The sequence below is a fragment of the Arachis stenosperma genome, chromosome 10 (genome assembly GCF_014773155.1).
Source record: "Arachis stenosperma cultivar V10309 chromosome 10, arast.V10309.gnm1.PFL2, whole genome shotgun sequence".
Lineage (NCBI taxonomy): Eukaryota > Viridiplantae > Streptophyta > Magnoliopsida > Fabales > Fabaceae > Arachis > Arachis stenosperma.
The window spans coordinates 71,177,472-71,195,785 of record NC_080386.1 but is presented as its reverse complement, the minus strand read 5'-3'; the positions used below and the strand labels follow the sequence as shown (position 1 = coordinate 71,195,785).

At 37.7% G+C, this 18,314-nt stretch overlaps 1 non-coding gene across 1 annotated transcript; it reads right to left on the bottom strand.

Moving 5' to 3' along the window:
- Window positions 1-17,187: 17,187 nt before the first annotated feature.
- LOC130958402 (small nucleolar RNA R71) lies at window positions 17,188-17,291 on the bottom strand. The gene has a single exon (XR_009077526.1). It is a non-coding gene; the product is annotated as a small nucleolar RNA R71 (small nucleolar RNA).
- Window positions 17,292-18,314: the final 1,023 nt, after the last annotated feature.

Sequence of the window (18,314 nt, the reverse complement as noted above, 5' to 3'; positions counted from 1 at the left end):
TTACATGCCATTGGTGGAGTTTGTGTATAACAACAGCTTTCGTGCTGGTATTGGAATGGCTCTGTATGAGGCTTTGTATGGACGAAAGTGTCAGTCTCCTTTGTGTTGGTATGAAGCCAGTGAATCAAGTGTGCTGGGGCCGGATCTAGTAGCCAAAACCACTAAGAAGGTTAAACAGATTAGAGCTAGAATCTTGACTGCACAGAGGCCACAGAAAAATTATGCAGATAGCAGAAGGAAACCATTGAAATTTGAAGTGGACGAGCATGTATTTCTGAGGGTTACTCCAACAACTAGGATTGGAATGGTGATTAAGATGAAGTAGTTGAATCCGAGGTATATAGGTCTGTTTGAGAGTTTGAGACAAGTCGGGCCGGTGGCATATCAAGTAGCTTTGCTGCCACGTTTGTCTAACTTACATGACGTATTCTACGTGTCACAACTCCGTAAGTACACGTCAGATGCGGCTCATGTGTTAGAGCCCAAATCGATTGAAATTAGCCGGCAGTACCGACTTAAATCTATCCGGTACTGTGTGAGATCAGTAAAAACAGTAGAAAAACTCAAAAATTAGTTAAAGTTGAAAACCTTGCGCTAATTCTAAAGGTTCGGCCCGAAATTGGTGCAAACGGGCCAAAGACGCTAACGGGTTGGACCGAGCCCAATTTGGGCCCAAGCCCAACACATAGATTCCCTTAAGTGAGGTCATTTCAGCCTCATAACCCTTCATAACTAAAAATAACAGCTGCATGAGTTGAGAGAAGAAAAGGGGCAAAGTTACTATTCATCCTCCACTTCTGGTGGTCATAACTCGAGCTACGGTACTCCGATTTGCGTGTTGTTTGTGGCTACGCGAAGTTCTTGCTGAGCCCGTTCGTTTCATCTAACCAAAGTGGTAAGAATCTCAAAAATCCATTCCCATTTTTCTGCCCTTGTGAAATTCAAATTTACGGTTTTGGTTTTGAGTGAAATTTTGTGTTTTGGTTGTTTAAGTACTAACTATTAGTGAGGGATTGTTGGGTTCTATCCCAAATTTTAGTAGATAAGGTAAGGTTTCTCAAAAATTCTTGTAGTTTGGTATATTGGGAATATTAGGTTTTAATTTTTATGAAATATATGATGTTAGTTTCAGCATTGGTGCTTGTTGGAGTTGTCTTAGATAATTGGAAGCATTTGAATTGGAATTAGTGGCTTGATTTTTGTTGAAAGCTTGGTTTGGACTCAAATTTGAGTATTGTGCATATTGAGAATCAGCCAAGGTATGGTTTGGTTTCCTCTATGTAATATGTAATATTTCTAGAAACTTAGGTTAGTGGACCATAGGATAGGTTTTAACTGTTGATAGTGGATTATGATTATTGATGCTTGTGATGATTTTGGTGAATTGTGATGTTGGATTTTGGTGTTTTTTATTTTTTATATTGAAGTGGCATAATGATAACTTTGAGGAGTGATAAATGGATTATGATGCTTGTTAATATTGATGAATGTTGAGGACTGTTGAATTTATGTTGAATTGTTAATTATTGAATACTAGTGATGTGTAAGTAGGAATCTTTAGATGAAAATGATGAAAATGCATATTGGTAGGTTATGGAATGAATTGAAAGATATATGAACATGATTTAGGTACATTGGACTATTTTGGTTGTAGGATAATTGGTTTTGATTGTGAATTTTGGAAATTTGAGAACCTAACTAACTTTTGTTAAAAATCAGTTTTTGGTGAACTTTGGCAGATCATAACTTGAGTTTCTATTTTTGAAATTGGTTGGAATTTATTTTAAATTAAAGATGATTTCAAGAGCTTTAAATTGATATAAAGTTTGATGAAAAGGGATTTTTGTAGAGGAAGTTATGAACGTTTAAAGTTTGGTGTTTAAAACTGAATTTTGCAACTTTACAAAATTTTCAAAATCTAAAGGGGCATGCGTACGCGGATAACCCCATACGTGAGCGTGTGATTCTGCCAAGCCCTCATGCGTACACGGCCTATGCATGCGTACGCGAGATGGGCCAAAATGCATGAATGCGTATGTGACCCCATGACCTGGTATGCGGGCGATCGTTTCTGCCTTGCCTCCTCGCGTACGCGGCACACGCGTGCGTACGCAACATGGGGAATTTCAACAACCACGCGTACGCGGCATTATGCATGCGTACGAGGATGCCCTATTTTGCTGAAAAATTGTTTTTCCTCGTTTTCAAGGTTCTCTAGCTTTCCAAACATTCTTTAAGTACTGTTTAGGAATACTATCTAGTATTTAGGTCCTAATACTCCTAAGGATGAGTTTGTGACTTTATTTAGTGAATTTCTGTATGAATCTAGAATATAGAGACTTAGGTTTCTGGAGAACAGTGGATGGATTAGTTGTGTGGGTTGGAAGAGTACTTATGTTGAGGATGAGCATGATGAGCTGTGAAACTGAGAATTGATCATTGTTGTAATGAGTCTGGGACTCGAGGATAAATAATGAATTAATAAATACTGAAAGTGATCTCTGAGAAATATGGATATACTGTTATTACTGGTATTGTTGAGATGCTATGCGCCTGGCAAGGACAGTTGGTTAATCCCACTTGTCGAGGTCGCGGCGGCGGCTTAAGTGTGGTAGTTAGTCCCGCTTACATTGAGATGTAAGGTCTGTGACTGAGTATCCCGTTCACATCATTTCGGAATCACAAGAGTGTGTCGAGCACCATATTCCTAGACCGTGTGCCGGGCACGATATCCCTGGGGCTTTCCACTTATATTCGTGACCGAAAGGTGACATTTTCATGGGAATGTGTCGGGTTGGCAGTTGAACCGACAATGTGATATCACAGCCAAATAGGACAGGCATTCATCATGTGCATATTCTATATGTTTGTTTGCTTTGCCGACTTTCATTTTTTGCCTAATTGTATAACATATCTAATTGCTTCCTGCTTTACTTGCGATACATGATTGTAGTTATGCTTTACTTGTATGAATTAATTGTGTTTTCTACTGGGATTGAAGAGGTTCGAAAGGCGGTGGCAATGGGATCGAAAGGAGGTTAGGCTGGTAAAGGCTATGGGACAACAGTGAATTGATAGTTTAGAAATCCCTAAGTTAGTTGACATGTTTAAGGGTTTGTGTATATGTTTTATAAGATTAAATATTTATGGTTGATATGAAGTTCTAGGATTGCCTCTGGCATCCCAAAATCTTATATCTTACATTACTGGGCACTGTTACCATACTGAGAACCTCCGGTTCTCATACCATATTCTGTTGTTGTTTTTTAGATGCAGGTCGTAACCCACCTCGGTGGGTTACGTGATGGTGACAGAGCGAAGGATCTTTATCATATTTTGGAGTCTTTTGGATATTTTGTTTACTACTCTCACTTTTGTATTTATATTTGCCTTAGAGGCCAACTTTGAGAGAGATATGATGTATTCTATTTTAACTTTTAAAACTCTGTATGTTTGTATATAACTAGTCGGCCTAAACTCCGCGAGTTGAGGCTAGTATCCTATGATTATTATACTCTGTATATACATATGCATTATTATCTTGTATCTATACCTTGTACCTTTATGCTTTTAGCTTCATGTGAACGTCTTGCACTTTTGAAAATCTGTTTTGAGCTTATTTCTTCATCGGGCATCTAGAACTATATATATATATATATATATATATATATATATATATATATATATATATATATATATATATATATATATATATCGTATAAGCTTTAGAATTATCGTGACCTTTAATTAACCTTTGCTTTACGGCATGAGGTAATGCTTAGGATAATTAGGGTGTTACAGGCCGGGTGGATATGATAGCCAAGTCTTCCTTGGTCTTAAGGATTAATTTCATACCATGGGCCCCTACATAGCAACCTTTGATAAATGTAGGGTCAAAGATGCTCATATTAATATCCAGTGGTCAAACACTGGTATGATATTCTTTGAAGCTAACATTCATTTGCTCGACATTGCAGGGGGCTATCATCAGCTTCAATTTCTTCGATCTTTCCATCCTCATCCAATAGCACCAATTTTTTATGCAGAGTTGAGGGAATTTCCCCTATACCATGGACCAAATCTCTTTGCAAAAGCATATTAAAAGTTGTCTTAGTAAGTACCACTATAAACACTGTTGGTTGTTCCACGCTTCCGACTTTAACCCTGAGTGGGATCATTCTCAGGACAGTTGTCGACTTATCATTGAATCCAATGACAGCCAAGTTTGTCTTAACCAAATCCTCGACTGTTTTTTGAAATAATGGGAGCATACTTTCAGCTAGCAAATTGATTGCTGCCCTCCATCTACCGAAATGTAATTAATCACCAATCCTTCGACTTTTTCGTTAATTTGCAATGGTTGAAGATGACCTTTGGTGGTCTTATCATGCCTTTCAAATAACCCCTCCTTAATCTTGCTATTTTTGACAAATCAGCATTCATCACCTGGAACTATATCATCACAGTCTCCTTCTAGACAATTCCATGGCCTTTCAGGATTGCCCTGAAAGTTGAAAGGGAGTACAGAAACTATGGCAACATACTCAAAACCAATTTCTCCAAACCTCACATCTAGATCATCCTTAAAACCAGAGTTGAAGGTTTTCGCCAGCGCCTCTTCTTCTTCTTTTTCTTTGGGGATCGACTTGATAGCCAATATCTCCTTCGACTCTTCCGACACCTTGTCTCTTTTCTGTTCTTACTTCTGAGGTGACTTACTTTTTTGGTCAATTCTGGACATGGCCCTTGTGCATCGGCATAAGCATTTTGTGTTTGGGCCACAACTCTTGGAATGAAGGGAGATATTTTTGGAAGATTACGTCGATACCTTCCTCGATCATTGCCCCATCTACTTGCTCCTCGTCTGGAGCCTCCTGTTTTTTGGGCTCCATCCCAATTTCCAAAATCACCTCTAGGAACATTAGAATTGAATTTTCTAGAGTAGTTTGGGGAATTATTTTGTACCCATTTGTTGTTTGATACATTGGATGGAGGAACTCTAGTTCAACTCTACACCCTCGGAGTTTCTGGTCGATTGTTACGAATGTGCGCATGTGCTATTTGACAGGAGCAGCCACAACCTCTCAACCTTTTGTCCCTTATTTCAGTCGAGCTTGTCTTAATTCTTTTTGATGAACACACTCTCTATTCTTTTTATATGAGTTGAAAGCCTTTGCAGCTGAAGTGTCGAGCAAGGCACTATACCGAGTACATATAGCTACATTTCCTTCCTCCTCCCTTTGTCTTAACAAAAAATCTAACAGATCTTCTCCCGCCTTTTGATAAATAGACCTTTCTACTTCAAACATGTCCAGCTTGAAAGGCTCATCTTTCTTTATAGGCTCGCCAAAATCCATATTAACTATAAACACCACTTCGTCTGTTTCAGCGAAATTTGATGTGAGTTGGAAGGGATCGGAATCCACCTTCGTTCCAGGCTTATCAGCAAACTTAAGTTGACCTTCGTCAATAGCCTTTTGTATCCAGTCCTTGAAACAAACACAATTGCTAGTATAATATTCAAAAGCTTGATGAAATTTGCAAAACTTTTTATTCCTAATTTCAGAAACAAATGGCATTGTTTTCCCTTCAGTGAGCACAAGTTATTTATCTTTTAACAACATATTGAAGATCTGTTCAGCTTTTTCTAGATCGAAAGAAAATTCTTTTCTTCTGACAAAGGAGTCTTATTTTTTGCCGGATTAAGAGATCGACATACATAAGGAGGCCTGTCTTTTAATTCTGCAACAAACGCAGATTCACTGTTTGACTCTTCCTCACCCATGCAGTGGACATAGTTAACCTTTTTGTTGAAAAAGATCTTTCTTTTGTTCGACTTTAGCTCCTCTTTTCTATATTCAAATTTTTAATTTGCTATACTTTATCAGCCAATAGAATTAAGTTTAGGAATTGTTGATTTACTAATTTTTTTCGAATATTGAAACCAATCCCATTGATAGCCATCTTAACTATCTCAGGTTCACGAATAGATGTGAAATATTTATTTCTCATATTCTTGAACCGTATAAGATAGTCATCGATTGACTCAGTCTTTTATCTCTTTACTATGAATAAGTCGGACAAAGTCACTTTCATTTCTTCCCTAAAGAATTAATCATGAAAACTTTTTCTAATTGAACCTAACTATGGAAAATCAAGTAAAAGCATTCTTTGTTAGGGAAGAAGGAAAATGCCTCATTTTCAGATATTCATTATTGGCCAACTCGCCTATTTCAACTGAATATCAAGCAATGTGCTCAACAGTCGATTCTCCATTTTTTTCCAGCAAACTTTGTAAGAGATTTAAAAGTTTTGACTCCTGTAGAGATTTAAAATTGGGCTTGTGAGTATGGTGGTTGAGGGCTATATTGAGGAGGGAGTCCATAGGTGTATGGTGGTGGTTGTTGATTGTCACGAAAAGGTCTACCATAACCATTGTCTTGCCATGCATCATGGCATGGTTGTTGCTCATAGTACATTGGAGGCGGTTGTTGCCAAGAGGGTTGATCAAATCCTTGTGGCTTCTCCCATCTCTGACTGTCCCATCCTTGATGCAAGCCTTCATTGTAATCTCCACTTCCTATAATATAATTGTAACCACACTCATAGCCAAAGGGATAAGAATTCATGGTAGCAAGAGAAAATAAAAACAAATACTAACAAAAACTAATGGAAATAAACTCCTAAAACTAGCAAAAACTAACAAAGAATCAAAAGGCAAACATATTCACAATATTCACAATAACCAATAATAAGGCACACATTTGCAATTCACCGGCAACGGTGCCAAAAATTGATGGAGGAAATATGTCGGTAAAGATTTTCACAAAAATATCACGTTGCAAGTATAGTTCTAAATCGACAATTAAACTTCAATCAATATTTAAATTGTTTGTCACTTAAGCAAACCCAATAAAATTAACCGAAGTATTTAAACCTCGGGTCGTGTCTCAAGGAATTGCAGGGAAGTGTTTATTATTGGTTATGATAAAGTATATTTTTGGGTTTTGTGATAAGAAACAAGTAACGTAAATAACAAGGAAATAAAATAACAACTAAGAAAAGTTCTAACAAGGATTGAGAATTGGAATTTCTATCCTTATTATCATAATCAATTGTGGATGGTAATTGCCTTTTGCTCTTACTCAGTTAACCTCTAACAATGAAGGAAAGTCAAGTGAGCAAAATCAACTTAAGTTCACAAGTCTAAATCAAAGACTAGATTTAGTGAAGCCTAAGCCAACTAGCAATTTTCAAACGCTAACTTCCTGCCCTATTCTGGTGTTAAAAGCCAGAAACAGGATAGAAGCTGCAGTTAAACACCCAAACTGGCATAAAAACTGGCGTTTAACTCCAAGAAAAGTCTCTACACATGAAAGCTTCAATGCTCAGCCCAAGCACACACCAAGTGGGCCCGGAAGTGGATTTCTGCATCATTTACTTATTTCTATAAACCCTAGTAACTAATCTAGTATAAATAGTACCTTTTACTATTGTACTCACATCTTCGGATCTCTGACATTTTTGGTTTATCCTTAGATCATCTTTGGAACATTTTTCCTTAGACTTGGAGGCTGGCCATTCGGCCATGCCTAGACTATTTTCACTTATGTATTTTCAATGGTGGAGTTTCTACACCTCATAGATTAAGGTGTGGAGCTCTGTTGTTCCTCGAGTATTAATGTAAAATACTATTGTTTTTCTATTCAATTCAAGCTTATTCTTATTCTAAGATGTTCACTCGCATTTCAACATGATGAATGTGATGATCCGTGACACTCATCACCATTCTCAATTTATGAATGCGTGCCTGACAACCACTTTCGTTCTACCTGTGAAAGCTAGAGTGTGTATCTCTTGGGTTTCTAATCAACGATTCACATCGACTCTCCTCTGACAATGGGGCATAAGAATAAGAGATTAGAACCTTTGTGGTATTGGCTAGAAACAATTGGCAGCATTCCTGAGATCCGGAAAGTCTAAACCTTGTCTGTGGTTCCGAGTAGGATCTGGGAAGGATGACTATAACGAGCTTCAAACTCGCGACTGTGGGGCGCAGTGATAGTGTGCAAAAGAATCATTGGATCTTATTCTGACACGATCGAGAACCGACAGTTGATTAGCCATGCGGTAGCTCTGCTTGGTATTTTTCATCCGAGACAATAAATCCGACAGTTGATTAGCCATACAGAAACCGTAGAGGACCATTTTCACTGAGAGGACGGGAGGTAGTCATTGACAACAGTGATCCCCAACATATAGCTTGCCATGGAAAGGAGTATGAATGATTGAATGAAAATAGTAGGAAAGCAGAGATTCAGAAAGGATGACGCATCTCCATACGCTTATCTGAAATTCTCACCAATGAATTACATAAGTATCTCTATCTTTATTTTATGTTTTATTTATCTTTTAATTATCAAAATTCCATAACCATTTGAATCCGTCTGACTGAGATTTACAAGATGACCATAGCTTGCTTCAAGTTGACAATATCTGTGGGATCAACCCTTACTCGCGTAAGGTTTATTACTTGGACGATCCAGTGCACTTGCTGGTCAGCTGTGCGAAGTTGTGAAGAGACGTGTGAATCATGGTATTGTGCACCATGTTTTTGGAGCCAAGCCTAGTGATAACAATTTTGCCCACCAAGTTTTTGGTGCCATTGCTGGGAATTGTTCGAGTTTGGACAACTGACGGTTCATCTTGTTGCTTAGATTAGGTAATTTTCTTTTTATTTTCTCCTTCAGAATTTTTAAGAATGAATTCTAGAGTTTCAGATGATGTTTCTATCATCACAGGAGCTAGTTGATTCCCATCAATTTGGCTGTTGTATGTAATGTCCTGCTGAAGCTTGGTTGACCATGTCTAATATTTTTAGACTGAAGCTTGAGACTAACATTGCATGATTCCTGGAATTCTTATTAAAAATTTTGAGATTCTTATTTTCTTTTCCAAAAATAATTTTCGAAAAAAAATATACAAAATTTTTTTTATAAAATCATAAAATCGAAATTATTTTGTGTTTCTAGTTTGAGTCTAGTGTCAATTTCTAAGTTTGGTGTCTTGCATAAAATTTTCTCAAAAATATGTTCTTGGTGTTCATCTTGACATTCAAAGTGTTCTTGCATTATCTGTTTGATTCTAATTTTTCATGATTAATTTCATTTTGTTGTTTTTCCTTCCCCTCATTAAAAAGTCAAAAATAATTTCAAAATTATGTCTTTTTAAGTCAATAATACACAGAATTGAAGATTTAGAACATATAGCAGAGGAATCACAGAGAAAAAGCTGGGCGTTCAAAACGCCCAGTGAGGAAGAAATTCTGGCGTTTAAACGCCAGCCAGGGTACCTGGCTGGGCGTTTAATGCCCAAGGAGGTAGTATTTTGGGCTTTAGACACCAAAACGAATACCATTCTGGGCGTTTAACGCCAGGATAGCACCAAATAGGAGATTTTGTTTTTAATTCAAATCTTTTTCAAATTTTCAAGTTTTAAAACAAATTTTTCAAAATCTTATCTTTTTAAATATCCTCTCTTATCAATCATATCTTTTTCAAAATCAAATCTTTTTCAAATCTTTTTCATTTTTCTTTTAATATTTTCAAAAATCCTTGCTAATAATTAATGTTGTGATTCAAAAATTTTAGTTTTGTTACTTTCTTGTTAAGAAAGGTTCAATATTTGAATTTTAGAATCCTATCTTTTAATTTCTTGTTAGTCAAGTCATCAAATTTTAAAAACCAAATATTTTTCAAAAATTTGTTTTTCAATCATATCTTTTCAAATATATCTTTTTCAATCAAATCTTTTTCAAATCATATATTTTTTCAAATTTTTTATTTCAAAAATCTTTTCTAACTTCTTATCCTTTCAAATTTATTATTTCCTATCTTTTTCAAAACCACCTAACCACTTTCTCATTTTTGATTTTCGAAAACCATTAACCATTTTTCAAAATTCTTTTTAATTAACTAATTATTTTGAAGTTTGATTTAATTTTCGAAAATTTCCTCTCTCTCTTATCTCTTTCTATTTAATCACTAACACTTCTCCTCTACTAGCAATTCGGACTCTCTCATTCCTTATATGTTTGAATTCTCCTCCATCTACCTCACCCTCATATTCTTATTTTCCTCTGACACCTTAAGGAATCTCTATATTGTGACATAGAGGATTTCTCTTCCTTTCTGTTCTCTTCTTTTTCATATGAGCAAGAGCAAAGACAAGAACATTCTTGTTGAAGATGACCCTGAACCTGAAAGGACTCTGAAGAAGAAGCTAAGAGAAGCTAAAGCAAAATAATCTAGAGAAAACCTTACAGAGAATCTCGAAAAAGAAGTAATGGCCGAACCAGACAATAATGCAAGAAAGATGCTTAGTGACTTCACTGCACCAAATTCAACTTCCATGGAAGAAGCATCTCAATTCCTGCCATTGGAGCAAACAATTTTGAGCTAAAGCCTCAATTAGTTTCTCTGATGCAATAGAATTGCAAGTTTTATGGACTTCCATTAGAAGATTGAAGAACTGAAGATTGATGGTTTAGAAGTTATAGTAAACTCTTGTTGTAAGTATAGTTACTAAACCAAGCAATCAACCTTTCTTACAAACGTTTTGGTTGTCACAAGTAACAAACCCCTAAATAAATTGATAACCGAAGTATTTAAACATCGGGTCATCTTCTTAAGGAATTGCAGGGAGGTGTTCTTATTATTGGTTATGAGTTTTGTAAATTGGGGGTTTTGGAATTTGGGCAATGGGCACAGATATAACGGAAAATAAATTAATAATTATAAAATCTCATGGCAAGGTATGAGAAATTGGAAGTCCTATCCCAGTTATCCTTATCAATTGTGATGAGAATTGGATTTTTCTCCCACTATGTTAACCTCTAACTATGAAGGTAAGTTAAGTGGATGAATTAATTCGAATCCTCAAATTCCAGTCTTTCCTTGGGAAAAGTTAGAGTTATTGGATCTCGAATTAATTCTTGAAGAATTCCAATTTTCAGTCAACACCTCGAGTTTGATAACTCAAGCGTCACCAGTTATTTAACCCAAGCCAAAAGGGAAAATTCTAAATTAAATTAAAATCATTCATGTAAATAAAGCAATCATAGATCTGACACATATCAAATTACGTCTAAACATAAAGTCAAGTCATAACATGGAAAGGTTCATAAGCCAATTGGGCAACATAATTCAAATACAAATAAAAGTATTAGAGTAAATAAAAGTAGAAAATAAATATTGAAGGAACATAGAACCTGGAATGAAGATGAATTGAACTAAACTAATAGAAATCCTAAAATCCTAAATCCTAAGAGAGATGAGAGAACCTCTCTCTCTAGAACCTACATCTAAATCCTAAGAATTGTGAATTATGAATGTCTGATGAGTCTCTGCATGTTCCTTGACTTTAATCTGTGTTTCTGGGCCGAAAACTGGGTTGAAATCCGGCCCAGAATCTCTGCCAGCGACTTTTATAATTCTGCAGATCACGCACGTCACGCAGACGCATCGTTCGGTGTTTTTCTTTTCCATGCGGGCACGTCGTCCATGCCTTCGCGTCACTTCTGCTTTTCCAATCCGTGCGTTCGCATCACTTATGCGGCCGCGTCACTGCGAATTCCTTTCTTCGCGCGGTTGCGTCGCTGACACGTACGCGTCACTTCCCGCTGGTCATCTCCTCAATTTCTTGTGTTCCTTCCATTTTTGCAAGCTTCCTTCCCAATCTCTCACTCATTCATGCCCTATAAAGCCTGAAACACTTAACACACAGATCAAGGCATCTAATGGTAATAAGAGAGGATTAAATAAAAGGAAATAAAAGCCAAAGAAGCATGTTTTCAATCAAAGCACATAATTAGGAAGGCAAATATAAAACCATGCAAATAGTATGAATAAGTGGATAAAGAGTTGATAAAAACCACTCAATTGAGCACAAGATAAACCATAAAATAGTTGTTTATCAAATATCCTTTTCAGTTCTTAACTGAATTATTGCAGATTTGTGATACTGTTAAGACCAATAGAGTTGATCCCGAGGTCTATAAGCTTATGCTTTTCCCTTTTGCTGTAAGAGACAGAGCTAGAATATGGCTGGACTCTCAACCTAGAGACAGCCTAAACTTTTGGGATAAGCTGGTCACGACTTTCTTAGCCAAATTCTTTCCTCCTCAAAAGCTGAGCAAGCTTAGAGTGGATGTTCAAACTTTCAGGCAGAAAGAAGGTGAATCCCTCTATAAAGCTTGGGAAAGATACAAGCAACTGACCAAAAAGTATCTGTCTGACAAGCTCTCAGAATGGACCATCCTGGATATATTCTATGATGGTCTGTCTGAATTGTCTAAGATATCATTGGACCATTCTGCAGGTGGATCTATTCACCTGAAGAAAACGCCTGCAGAAGCTCAGGAACTCATTGAAATGGTTGCAAATAACCAGTTCATATACACCTCTGAAAGGAATCCTGTGAATAATGGGATGCCTCAGAAGAAAGGAGTTCTTAAAATTGATGCTCTGAATGCCATATTAGCTCAGAACAAAATGTTGACTCAGCAAGTCAATATGATTTCTCAGAGTCTGAATGGATTGCAAAATGCATCCAACAGTACTAAAGAAGCATCTTCTGAAGAAGAAGCTTATGTTCCTGAGAACCCTGCAATAGCAGAGGTGAATTACATGGGTGAAGCCTATGGAAACACCTATAATCCCTCATGGAGAAATCATCCAAATTTCTCATGGAAGGATCAACAAAAGCCTCAACAAGGCTTTAACAATAATAATGGTGGAAGAAACAGGTTTAGCAATGGCAAGCCTTTTCTATCATCCTCTCAGCAACAGACAAAGAATTCTGAGCAGAACCCATCTAGCTTAGCAAATATAGTCTCTGATCTATCTAAGGCCACTCTCAGTTTCATAAATGAAACAAGGTCCTCCATCTGAAACTTAGAGGCACAAGTGAGTTAGCTGAGTAAAAGGGTTACTGAAACCCCTCCTAGCACTCTCCCAAGCAACACAGAAGAGAATCCCAAAAGAGAGTGCAAGGCCATAACCGTGACCAACATGGCCGAACCTGGAGAGAGTGAAAAGGCAGTGATTCCCAATGAGAAAGGCCTCAGGGAACGTCCACTGGCCATTAAGGAGTACCCCAATGAGGAACCAAAGGAATCTGAGGCTCACACAAAGACCATAGAGATTCCTTTGAACTTTCTTTTACCATTCATGAGCTCTGATGACTATTCATCTTCTTAAGAACATGAAGACATTGCTGAAGGACAAGTTGCCCAGTATTTAGGAGCAATCATGAAGCTGAATGCCAAGCTATTTGGTAATGAGACTTGGGAGAATGAACCTCCATTGCACATTAATGAACTAAATACCTGGGTTCAGCAAATTTTACCTCAAAAGAAACAAGATCCTGGCAAATTCTTAATACCATGTACCTGATGAGCGGATAATTTGTACGCTTTTTGGCATTGTTTTTAGTATGTTTTTAGTATGATCTAGTTAGTTTTTAGTATATTTTTATTAGTTTTTAGTTAAAATTCACTTTTCTGGACTTTACTATGAGTTTTTGTGTTTTTCTGTGATTTCAGGTATTTTCTGGCTGAAATTGAGGGATCTGAGCAAAAATCTGATTCAGAGACTGAAAAGGACTGCAGATGCTGTTGGATTCTGACCTCCCTGCACTCGAAGTGGATTTTCTGGAGCTACAGAAGCCCAATTGGCGCGCTCTTAACGGCATTGTAAAGTAGACATCCTGGGCTTTCCAGCAATATATGATAGTCCATACTTTGCCCAAGATTTGATGGCCCAAACCGGCGTTCAAAGTCACCCTCAGGAATTCCAGCGTTAAACGCCGGAACTGGCACCAAAATGGGAGTTAAACGCCCAAACTGGCATAAAAGCTGGCATTTAACTCCAAGAAGAGTCTCTACATGAAAATGCTTCATTGCTCAGCCCAAGCACACACCAAGTGGGCCCGGAAGTGGATTTTTATGTCATTTACTCATCTTTGTACACCCAGGCTACTAGTTTTCTATATATAGGACATTTTACTATTGTATTTACATCTTTTGATCACTTTAGATCTCTAGATCATCTTTGGACATCTAGTTCTTAGATCATTTGGGGGCTGGCCTCACGGCCATGCCTAGACCTTGTTCTTATGTATTTTCAACGGTGGAGTTTCTACACACCATAGATTAAGGTGTGGAGCTCTGCTGTACCTCGAGTATTAATGCAATTACTATTGTTCTTCTATTCAATTCCGCTTGTTCCTTGTCCAAGATATCACTTGCTCTTCAACTTGATGAATGTGATGATCCGTGACACTCATCATCATTCTCACCTATGAACAAGGTGACTGACAACCACTCTTGTTCTACAAGCATATGAGGCTCTAGTGTTTATCTCTTGGATTCCTGATACACGATGCATGGTTGATCGCCTGACAACCGAGTGCTCGCCTGACAAACGAGCCAGCCATTCCGTGAGATCAGAGTCTTCGTGGTATAGGCGAGAACTGATGGCGGCATTCAAGAGAATCCGGAAGGTCTAACCTTGTCTGTGGTATTCTGAGTAGGATTCAATGATTGAATGACTGTGACGTGCTTCAAACTCCTAGCAGGCGGGGCGTTAGTGACAGACGCAAAAGAATCGCTGGATTCTATTCCGGCCTGACCGAGAACCGACAGCTGATTAGCCATATGCTGTGACAGAGCATAGGAACATTTTCACTGAGAGGATGGGAGGTAGCCACTGACAACGGTGAAACCCTTGCATAAGCTTGCCATGGAAAGGAGTAAGAAGGATTGGATGAAAACAGTAGGAAAGCAGAGAGACGGAAGGGAAGGCATCTTCATACGCTTATCTGAAGCTCTCACCAATGATATACATAAGTATCTCTATCTTTATCTTTATGTTTTATTCATCATCTATACCCATTTGAGTCTGCCTGACTGAGATTTACAAAGTGACCATAGCTTGCTTCATACCAACAATCTCCGTGGGATCGACCTTTACTCGCGTAAGGTTTATTACTTGGACGACCCAGTGCACTTGCTGGTTAGTTGTGCGAAGTTGTGTTTATGCCATGGTATTGAGCACCAAGTCTTTGGAGCCATTACCGGGGATTGTTCGAGTTGTGAAAAGTATTGATCACAATTTCGTGCACCAAGTTTTTGGCGCCGTTGCCGGGGATTGTTCTTGTGTATGGACAACTGACGGTTCATCTTGTTGCTTAGATTAGGTATTTTTTTTTCTTCAGAGTTCTTAAGAATGAATTCTAGAGTTTCATGATGATCTGCTGAAATCTGGCTGGCTGAGAAGCCATGTCTAATCTTATTGGACCGAGGTTTCAACTGATCATCACAATAGCTTGTTGATTTCCATCAATCTTGCCATTGGAGCAATGATCTGCTAAGGCTTGGCTGGCCATTGGCCATGTCTAGTGTTTTGGACCGAAGCTTTCTTTGAAAGCTTGGCTGGCTGTGAAGCCATGTCTAATTCCTGGACCGAAGTCTTAGACTAGCATTGCAATGATTCCTGGAATCCAAACTGAGAATTCTGAAACCTTTATTTTCTATTTTTCATATAATTTTCGAAAAAACACAAAAAAATTATAAAAATCATAAAAACCAAAAATATTTTATGTTTCTTGTTTGAGTCTAGTGTCTAATCTTAAGTTTGGTGCCTTGCATGCCTTGTTTATATTGATCTTGGTTCTATTTTCAAGTCAATAGTACAGGGAACTAAAGATTCAGAACATGCAGCAGAGGAATTACACAGAAAAAGCTGGGCGTTCAAAACGCCCAGTGAAGAATGACAGACTGGCGTTTAAACGCCAGCCAGGGTACCTGGTTGGGCGTTTAACGCCCAAAAAGGTAGCATTTTGGGCGTTAAACGCCAGAATGGATACCATTCTGGGCGTTTAACGCCAGGATGGCACAAGGGGGAGGATTTTGTTTTCAAAATCAATTTTTTTTCAAGTTTTCAAAGTTTTTCAAAATCAAATCTTTTTCAAATCATATCTTTTCAATCAAATGTTTTCAAAATCAATTTCTTTCCTTTTTTTTAAAGATACTTACTAACAATTAATGATTTGATTGAACATTTTAAGTATGTTGCCTTTTCTGTTGAGAAAGGTTTAATGTTTGAATCATATCTTTTCTTGTTAGGCAAGTCATTAATTTTTAAAATCAAATCTTTTTAAAATTGTTTTCAAAATCATATCTTTTCAATCATATCTTTTTAAAACCATAACTTTTCAATCATATCTTTTAAATCACATCTTTTTCAAAACAGTTTTTAAATCATATCTTTTTTAATTTCTAATTTCAAAATCTTTTTCAAAAATTACTTGATTTCTTCTCCACTCTTGATTTTCGAAAATCAATTAGAGTTTTTCAAAAATGTTTTCAAAATATTTCACTTGATTTTCGAAAATTTCTTCCTCTCTTCCCACATCCTTCTGTTTATGGAGTACCACTCCTCCTCAATGCACAATTCGAACTCTATCTGATTAAGTTCGAATTCTCTACTTCTTCCTTCTACTATTCTGTTCTTCTGACACCTCAAGGAATCTCTATACTGTGACATAGAGGATTCCATATTTTCTTGTTCTCTTCTCTTTCATATGAGCAGGAACAAAGACAAAGGCATTCTTGTTGAAGCTGACCCTGAACCTGAAAGGACCTTGAAGCGAAAACTAAGAGAAGCTAAAGCACAATTCTCTGTAGAGGACCTGACCGAATTCTTCAAAGAAGAAGAACACATGGCAGCCGAAAACAACAACAATGCAAACAATGCAAGGAAGGTGCTGGGTGACTTCACTGCACCTACTCCCGACTTCTATGGGAAAAGCATCTCTATCCCTGCCATTGGAGCAAACAACTTTGAGCTTAAGCCTCAATTAGTTTCTCTAATGCAACAGAATTGCAAGTTCCATGGACTTCCATTGGAAGATCCTCATCAGTTTTTAGCTGAGTTCTTGCAAATCTGTGACACAGTCAAGACTAATGGGGTTGATCCTGAGGTCTACAGACTGATGCTATTCCCTTTTGCTGTAAGAGACAGAGCTAGAATATGGTTGGACTCTCAACCTAAAGAAAGCCTGGACTCTTGGGAAAAGCTAGTCAATGCCTTCTTGGCAAAGTTCTTTCCACCTCAAAAATTGAGTAAGCTTAGAGTGGAAGTCCAAACCTTCAGACAGAAGGATGGAGAATCCCTCTATGAAGCTTGGGAAAGATACAAACAATTGATCAGAAAATGTCCATCTGACATGCTTTCTGAATGGAGCATCATAGGTATTTTCTATGATGGTCTCTCTGAACTATCCAAGATGTCTTTGGATAGCTCTGCTGGAGGATCTCTTCATCTGAAGAAGACGCCTACAGAGGCTCAAGAACTCATTGAAATGGTTGCAAATAACCAATTCATGTACACTTCTGAAAGGAATCCTGTGAATAATGGGACAAATCAGAAGAAAGGAGTTCTTGAGATTGATACTCTGAATGCCATATTGGCTCAGAATAAGATATTGACTCAACAAGTCAATTTGATTTCTCAAAGTCTGTCTGGAATGCAAAATGCACCAAGCAGTACTAAGGATGCTTCATCTGAAGAAGAAGCTTATGATCCTGAGAACCCTTCAATGGAAGAGGTGAATTACCTAGGAGAACCCTATGGAAACACCTATAATTCTTCATGGAGAAATCACCCAAATTTCTCATGGAAGAATCAAGAGAAACCTCAACAAGGTTTCAACAACAATAATGGTGGAAGAAACAGGTTTAGCAATGGCAAGCCTTTTCCATCATCTTCTCAGCAACAGATAGAGAATTCTAAGCAGAACCCCTCTGACTTAGCAACCATGGTCTCTGATCTAATCAAAACCACTCAAAGTTTCATGACTGAAACACGATCCTCCATTAGGAATTTGGAGGCACAAGTGGGACAGCTGAGCAAGAGAATTACTGAACTCCCTCCTAGTACTCTCCCAAGCAATACAGAAGAAAATCCAAAAGGAGAGTGCAAGGCCATCAACATGGCCGAATTTGGAGAGAAAGAAGAGGAAGTGAACGCCACTGAGGAAGACCTCAATGGGCGTGCACTAGCCTCCAATGAGTTCCCTAATGAGGAACCATGGGAATCTGAGGCTCAAAATGAGACCATAGAGATTCCATTGGACTTACTTCTGCCTTTCATGAGCTCTGATGAGTATTCTTCCTCTGAAGAGGATGAGTATGTCACTGAAGAGCAAGTTGCTAAATACCTTGGAGCAATCATGAAGCTAAATGACAAGTT